General features: G+C 37.7%; 1 protein-coding gene across 5 annotated transcripts in view; it reads left to right on the top strand.

Annotated features, from left to right (window-relative positions):
• The first annotated feature begins 6,166 nt into the window (after window positions 1-6,166).
• The window catches only part of RASGRP3 (RAS guanyl releasing protein 3), a 106,267-nt gene continuing 103,609 nt past the window's right edge, over window positions 6,167-8,824 (top strand). For 2 of the 5 annotated variants that reach the window (XM_067007824.1, XM_067007821.1), the window contains exon 1: window positions 6,250-6,478. The gene's annotated coding sequence lies outside the window, so the exon portion shown is untranslated. Of the gene's footprint in view, window positions 6,479-8,824 lie in introns of all 5 variants that reach the window. The other 3 variants (XM_067007820.1, XM_067007822.1, XM_067007823.1) reach the window with 3 other exon arrangements.

Below are 8,824 nucleotides of genomic sequence, written 5' to 3'. Positions count from 1 at the left end.
ACACTTTTATCCTCTTCCCCCCGAGTATAGGCAGGACCTATGACTTCCTGCTCACGAATAGAATGCAGCAAAGGTGATGCAATATACATGGTTATGTGTATATGATGACCTTACACATGACTATAAACCAACTTGATAGGAGACTCTCCTATAGCCTGCCTGGCCAGACATGACATAGCTGGGTCCACTGATTCAGAATCTGACAAGGATGCAATCAAGTTATCAGCTGGGGCTTTGGTCTCATCTGAGGCTTGACCCGGGAAGGAGCTGTTTCCAGCTCATGTGGTTGTTGGCAGCATCCAGTCCTTGCATGCTGCTAGATTGAAGGCCTCAGTTTCTTGCTGACTGTTGGAGGGAGGCTGTTTCAGTACCTTGCCACGTGGTGCTCTCCAGAGGCAGCTCACAACATGACAGCTTGCTTCTTCAAAGCCAGCAAGGGACAGTCTTTGGGTCACATTGGCTACAACCAGAAGACTCAGTTATTTTATCTTTTTTATTTGTTTTAACATCTTTATTGGAGTATAATTGCTTTACAATGGTGTGTTAGTTTCTGCTTTATAACAAAGTGTATCAGCTATACATATACATATATCCCCATATCTCCTCCCTCTTGCGTCTCCCTCCCACCCCTCTAGTTGGTCACAAAGCACTGAGCTGATCTTCCTGTGCTATGTGACTGCCTCCCACTAGCTATCTATTTTATATTTGGTAGTCTATATAAGTCCATGCCACTCTCTCACTTTGTCCCACCTTACCCTTCCACCTCTCTGTGCCCTCACGTCCATTCCCTATGTCTGCTTCTTTATTCCTGTCCTGCCCCTAAGTTCTTCAAAACCTTTTTTTTTTTTTTTTTTTAGATTCCATACATATGTGTTAGCATATGGTATTTATTTTTCTCTTTCTGGCTTACTTCGCTCTGTATTACAGACTCTAGGTCCATCCACCTCATTACAAATAACTCAGTTTCGTTCCTTTTTAGGGCTGAGTAATATTCCATTGTATATATGTGCCACATTTTTTTTATCCATTCATCTGTTGATGGACACTTAGGTTGCTTCCATGTCCTGGCTGTTGTAATAAATAGAGCTGCAATGAATATTGTGGTACATGACTCTTTTTGAATTATGGTTTTCTCAGGGTATATGCCCAGTAGTGGGATTGCTGGGTCATATGGTAGTTCTATTTTTAGTTTTTTAAGGAACCTCCATACTGTTCTCCATAGTGGCTGTATCAATTTCCATTCCCACCAACAGTGCAAGAGGGCTCCCTTTTCTCCACACCCTCTCCAGAATTTATTGTTTGTAGATTTTTTGATGATGGCCATTCTGAGTGGTGTGAGGTGATACCTCATTGTAGTTTTGATTTGCATTTCTCTAATGATTAGTGATGTTGAGCATCCTTTCATGTGTTCGTTGGCAATCTGTATATCTTCTTTGGAGAAATGTCTATTTAGATCTTCTCCCCATTTTTGGATTGGGTTGTTTGTTTTTTTGATATTGAGCTGCATGAGCTGATTGTAAATTTTGGAGATTAATCCTTTATCCATTGATGTGTTTGAAAATATTTTCTCTCATTGTCTTTTCGTCTTGTTTATGGTTTCCTGCGCAAAAGCTTTTAAATTTCATCATGTCCCATTTGTTTATTTTTGTTTTTATTTCCATTTCTCTAGGAGGTGGGTCAAAAAGGGTCTTGCTGTGATTTATGTCATAGAGTGTTCTGCCTATGTTTTCCTCTAAGAGTTTTATAGTGTCTGGCCTTACATTTAGGTCTTTAATCCAGACTCAGTTATTTTAACTTGCTGCATCTAATTGGTGTGAATTTGCACCCCATAATTTATGTTAGGATTCTAGAGCTTGTGATTATGTTCACCTTGACAACATCAATATAAACTCAGTTTATACTTTTTTCATTAATTGTACAGTCATATGTTTCAGGGGATTATGGAGTATATTGACTCTATTATGAATTCAAACTAATCTATTGTGTAAGCAAGGAACCTGTATGAACTATTAAATCAGCAACCAACCTACCACTTGGCCTTCATTAGACTACAGTGTCTGCCAAAACAATAAATTTTACCTTAGATAGGTAAATCAATTTCACTGCCATGTTCTCTCCCCTACTTCCTTCCTTCTTCTTTCCAAATGTTACACAAAAATGTTATATTTCGGCACCAATGCTCTTGGAGCCCATGGCAATCTCCCTCTGTCTTCAGAAGTGTGCCATGCACTGTCCCTACAATGATCTGTTTTCTTTTCTGCATATTTTCCTCCCAGTGATGGTTTTGCTTCTTCTTGCCTCCATCAGTGATTAGCTTCACAAACTACCTTATGGTTGAGTCCAAAGGTTTTTCCCCAAAAGAACATACAACTGACAGAAACAATAAAATGAAAGTGTGCATGTTTTAAAATTAATAGAAAAACTTTTACTACAACACCAATTAGAATTTCCTTTAGTTATTATGACATCAGATTTTAGTCTTGACAAAACTGATAAGCTCTAGACATTCATAACTGGAGAGTTTCAAGATCATTTCTTTAAAATCATCATTACATGGAAACTAGTGCTGTTTTATTTTAGGTGCATGGCAAATTGACAGAATACCAATCCAGTCCAAAGCCAAATCCAGTGAGGGCAGTCTCATTCAGATTTCTCCACTGAATTTTAACCAAGGCTGGGCTTCTGCTGGGAGATACTGTGAACTGTTTCATTTGTGCCAGGATTACTGTAATTTTGCGAGGTAACTTTAACATTATTAGGTTAAGTAAAAAATAAACTACTGATGAACACAACTTATGGAAATTAATGGAAAAGGTTCACCTTTATCCCACTAAGTCTTCTAATTCCTTCAAAGAGTTGTTAACTTTTATATTGTATTTTTATAACGTAGAACTCCTTCCTGACTTTCAACCAGCTTTTCAATGTTCCTGCTAAAATTTAGAGACCCATCCTTTACTTATGTCCTTTTGATTAGTCATTCCAGCAGCTCTGATTTATTTTTATTAGTATGATACAACAATTCGAGTCAAAGGAACACAGTTCCCCACAATTTGGTAATACCTAGAACTTCTGCACTTTGCGAATGAAGATAGGCTTTTTAAAAAAATACCTGCAAGGCATACAGGCTCAGATACATGCAGTGCATTCAGGTCATTTGAGAAATAATATGCAGACTTCTTTCACATTTTCCTTGAGGACTTTTGCTTGGGTTTCCTTTATATTGTATACATTGAAATTCTTTGTAGATGACTGCAATAAAAAAAAAAAAGTATTTTCCCCCACTTGCAAAACCAAAGCAGTTGAAGAAATTTGCACATTACCTTTCCTTGAGAGGCCTTTGGCTTTTTCCCCTAATGCCTTTTAAGAGAGTCTATCATTAATTTTAGATTAAGAGTACAGGACCTTTCTGTTTCCATAAATGTTTTAATGCTTCATTCCTAGAGATGGGCTATATGGGGAGCTCTATGAAGTTGTTCTTTTTGAGAAGTAAAATATCTCCCCACAAAAAGAGACGGAAAGTTTCCAGAGAACAATGAAAGCCTGGTAATGGTACTCGGAGTTTCTTAGAAGAGTTCATTCTTCTCACATGGGAGGATGGTTTGCTCCCAGAAACTTATTACCCAGTTGCCAGTCACTTTTCTGCCAAAGTCAACTCATGTACCTTTTAGCCACTTCAGTACACTGCAGCTGTTATATCCTGACCACCGTGGACTTCCTCCTTCCTTTCTGCTATTACAACGAGGTCATTCATTCCTTTCTCTCTCTCTCTCTTTTTTAAAAGAAATCTTTTCCTCCCCATCTGTGCCTGGGATGCAGATACTGTTGCTTTTCCCTCACCAGCTGGGGCTGTGCTCATTGTTCAACCTATTGTTTCTCAAAGATAGGGCTTTGCATTAAGGCTACGAATGGACAAAAAACGGCTGGCTCAGAAAACCGTCATCAAATTACTAAACAAAAATAGGGAGTGGAATATTTTGTCTGCATTTAGAGACTTTTCTTTTAATTTCTTCATATTTTCTTTGTTTTGTTTTATTTCAGGTAACAACGATTTTCAAACATCCACATTAGTAAATTCTGCTTTGAATTCATCCATTTTAATTACGATTAACCCCAAATGAGAGAGTGCTTTTGTCTCTCCCTTAAATACCATCAGCTTGCTCTTTCCGCTGCTTTTGCCTTGATTTAGATAGCCTCCTCCAAAGTAACTGGGAAAATAGCATGTCTTTTTTTTTTTTTTTTCCGATACGCGGGCCTCTCACTGCTGTGGCCTCTCCCGTTGCAGAGCACAGGCTCCGGACGCACAGGCCCAGCGGCCATGGCTCACGGGCCCAGCCGCTCCGCGGCACGTGGGATCTTCCCGGACCGGGGCACGAACCCGTGTCCCCTGCACCGGCAGGCGGACTCTCAACCACTGCGCCACCAGGGAAGCCCTAGCATGTCTTTTTAACCTTTATGTGTAAGAACTCTTCTAGCCTTCTAAATAGGAGTCACTGGCATTAAGTGTTTAAAGTTATCCTTATTTTTCCATAAAATAAAATCACTTGTCTCAAGCCCTTTTATTTTCATTCTTTTTTTACTTATTTTAATTGAGGTATAATTGACATATAACATTATAGTAGTTTCAGGTGTACTACCTAATGGTTTGATATTTGTGTATATTGTGAAATGATCACCACTCTAAGTCTAGTTAACATCCCCACCATATGTAGTTCCAAAAAATTTTCTTTCTTGTGATGAGGACTTTTAAGATTTCCTCTCTTAGTAACTTTCAAATATGCAGTATGGTATTATTAACCCTTGTCACCCAGCTGTACTCTCAAATTCTTTTTAGAGGGTGGGATACTAATGAACAAACAAACAAAATACTTCTATAGGCTGGTGCTTCTCATACTTTAGTGAGCATGAGAGCCATCTGGAGTTAAGATACAGATTGCTGGGCCCTTCCCTGGAGACTGACCAAAGTGCTACTGACCTGTGCACAGTGCTCTCAGTACTCAGCCCTTCCCCCGCCCAGAGATTCCTGGGTATTCCAGTGTTGCTTCTTAAAGTGTTACCCAATGTAAACCAACGAAAAGAAAAGCTTGTTGAGTCGGTAAGTGTATAATGATTGACAGATAGATGACGGATAATAAATAGATAATAGAATCCTATGAATCCTATGTTATTATTTATTACTTAAGTAATAATAGTTTAAAAAATTCTACCTTTTAGTAAGTTTTTAAAGCATGGCATACACAGTATAAAAGTTAAAAGAGCACAAAACATGTATATCAGAAACTAAACTGTTCCCCTTTCTAGATCTCCACTCCCGCTTTGCAGAATCAAGCATCTTTAAGTATCTTGTTAGAGTATGTGCACTTAACATTTTGAAAGAAGTTGAGAATTGCCCTCTATCAAATAGTCTATGCCAGTTTACACTCCCATCTGCCATTATACGGATGCTTATTTCTCCACACTTCAATGGTAGCAGACAATATCCAAAATTTGGATCTGCCATTCTGACATGTGAAAAATGACGTCTAATTTTTATTTTACTTTGTGTTGCATATAATTATGAGAGAAGTTAAACAACTTTGAGTAGCAAGACTGTGGACAATCTATTAATTTAGTGCAAATAGCTGACTGGCTTATAAATTCGACGTCATACTTTCATCCAAGCAAAAGTATCTGCTTTTCTTGTTCACCTGATATTTTCCTTTTGTTGAATCTTGCTTCAAAAAGTACTGCTTCACCTCCTTTTGAATGAAAAGAAACTACAGTAACCCCCCTTGTCTGCCCCTTTCCTCAGTTCCCCCTGAAAATTTGATGTATTTGGCAATCCTCTGAAAAATGAAGGCTTAGATTTTTTATGGTTTATAGAAAATAATACATCTTATGAGAAATGACAGCTTATAGCCAAACTGAGGTTATTGACTATGGTGCACACACCAAAGCTACACACACACACACACACACACACACACACCAAAGCTACACACACACACACACACACACACACACACACACACACACACACACACACACACACACACACACACACACACACACCCTAAGACTGCTTTTTGAAATCAAATGTATTTCCTGCCTTCTTCTTTCCTCCGGCCTCTTACGACCAGCCTATTTATAGCCCAGGAAAGGAAAAAGCTCCGCTGGAGGCAGGAAAACTAAGTTCAGAAAGAATAGGAGGAAGTGTGCCTGCCATTTAGCCAAACAACCTTTAATTCAGTGAGCTCAAAGCTTAGCAGCTTCACTGTCGTCGTTAGGCGTAAACAACTTGCAAATTCGAATTTTTTACTCTCCCCATTTTTGAACTGGATTTGGGCAATGGAGGTGAATGCAGCATTTTAGAAGAGAGAACAGGAATCTCTAGGTGTTTAGGTACGTGGAAGAGAAACTTGTTAGGGGTTGGTGAAGCAGAAGGAAAGAGAGGATCCAACAGAGGGATGAGCTTGAAATGATTCCACACCTGCGAGTTAAGGTAAGTGTCCTTTTTAAGACCGCCTATTGTTGTGTCTACATGCATATTACGCACTGTGGATATTAGCCCCAGACGGTGTGTATAATTTGAGGGCGGACACTCATGAAGAGCTCATAAGCTTTGCTAATATCTCTGAAACAAATGTGGAAATCAGCCTCACTTGTGACATCTTCGGTTTTTAACAATAATGTTTTTAAAGTAGTTGTTTCCTTAAGATAGCTTTATCGCCACTAAGTTTTCTTTGGTTTCTTTATCACCAGGGGATTAAACAGTATACATAATTTCATTGAAGATCACTTTTGAAAAATAATTTCTTGATATTTGTCTGTTTTTCTACCTTTTTCAAAGTGCTGATGAGTGATCCATATACCATGTTGGGGGGATCTATACTGGTTTAGAATACATTTAATAGAGAGGCCCTCATGCAAAAGTGGTCTATTTTAGAAAAGTTATTTTAACTAAAAATTAAATTTTGTATAAAATTATGTGAAGATTAATTTTTTTAATACAGAGCTTCTCCTGAACATTCATTTTCAGACCAAGAAAAACCCTCTAGAAGCACAAAAAACAGCACTTAACAGCTCCAGTGATAGAAACTGTTCACAATAATTATTTACATTTATTATTTCAAAACATTCATTCAACATATATTTTCTGAGTGACCTGAAAAAATGTCCCTGGGTTTGGAAGTGGAAAGGTCAAAAGGGAATGGATTAAATCCAAGAGTTGATGCTGCCCACAAAAACTTGTAAAGCTCCTAGAGACATTAAAACTTCTTTTAACGTTCTTTCCGTCAAATAAGTAACATTTGTTTAGATGATGCACCATATTTGCATTCACCGCTGATAATATCCACATTTGTGTCCTGGAGAAACTTGATTAATGTTACCATGATGTCAAACAAAGGAATAAGGTTCTGGTGGTTTATTGAAAAGGAAGAGCCAAAGGAAATGTGTTGCTGTTATTTTGGCTTATCCCAGTTTGAGACTGGTATGTTTAGAATCTGTCTTAAGAAGATAGCAAAGCTGGAAGCCAGAAAAGCTGAGCCAGCCAGATTGCAACTAGTGCAGGAGGCCAAGGCTCAATTCTGTCTCAATGTGGATTGCATTGGCTGTTCTCTTTCATGGAAGAACTTAAGGGTTACTTTCTTCTGATTAGAAAATTATAATTCATTCCATGGAAATAGCAAAGTATAATATTCTTGAGTAGAAAGAGCAATATTTCTTAGTTAAAATTAGGTTGTAAAAAATAGAGTGGAATAAAATTAATCTGGACAAATATGATGGGTCTGAAGAAACAAATAAAACAAACTCTTAGCCCTTGTTTCCAGGACATTCCAGTGCTGCAAAGTCCTGAATTCAGTGCTGAATGCATTTTATTATTTCCACAAAGTCTGACGTAACCTAATTAATTGCTACTCCACGTGGGTCAGCAATAGGCACTTTGCTTACAGTGATCCTGATTTCTGTTCATGTTGAATCTTTCCTCTTATAATTTCAAAACAACATTCTCACTTGACACATTCATATGTTTACATGATGATAATAAAAATGTTTTAAACACTATTGAAGGTTTAAATAATAGATAGAATAATGAGTTATGTATTTTATTCTAAGAATATGTATTTTTTCACTTTTAAAGTCTTGTTGTTGGTCATTGGTTTCTGGTTACCCATAGATGCTTATAAATGTATCCATGAAATGCCAGTTATTTAAAATAGATTTCTTGGGAATGGCTTAATAGTTTCATAGCTTTCTTAATGTATTCTCAAGCTCCTAAGAATATGGTACATTATTAGAGTTAGCTAATTCTGAAAAAAAAATTGCCAATTTTTTAGCTTCTCTATTAATTAGTCATTTATTTCTTCATTTCTTGCATAACTCCTATAATCACTATGTGTTTACAGGTTGCATAGTATAGCCACCCCGACTTTCACATAGAAATATAAGTGAAATCAGATTACTCTTCAGACAGAGTTTTAAGAAATTTTGTCACCAAATGTAATCCACAACTTGTAGAATGTATTGAAGTGGGGGTGTAGGGAGAAGCATGCCAAGGCCAGGCAGCCATACCCACCTGGCCTGATGTTAGGGAAGGAGGGGGAGTTGCAAATTGATTTTCGTGGGTCTATGAGCACCTTACATCCAGATTAGTGGCCTCTGGATGTTCTCTTTCTCCTGTGCTCTCATCCTCTCACATCCTATATTACAGGTTAGCACAGCTCCACACCACCAAAGCATATTTGTTAAGTTCTCCTACTTATAATATATTCTCTACCTTTGATAAACTCAACATTTACTTGGAGAGTGGGAATTATACAGAACACAAGGCATCCTATATATGGAA

Source organism: Kogia breviceps, chromosome 11, assembly GCF_026419965.1.
Source record: "Kogia breviceps isolate mKogBre1 chromosome 11, mKogBre1 haplotype 1, whole genome shotgun sequence".
NCBI lineage: Eukaryota > Metazoa > Chordata > Mammalia > Artiodactyla > Physeteridae > Kogia > Kogia breviceps.
Note: the sequence above shows the minus strand (reverse complement) of the source record. Positions and strands in the feature narration are given on the sequence as shown.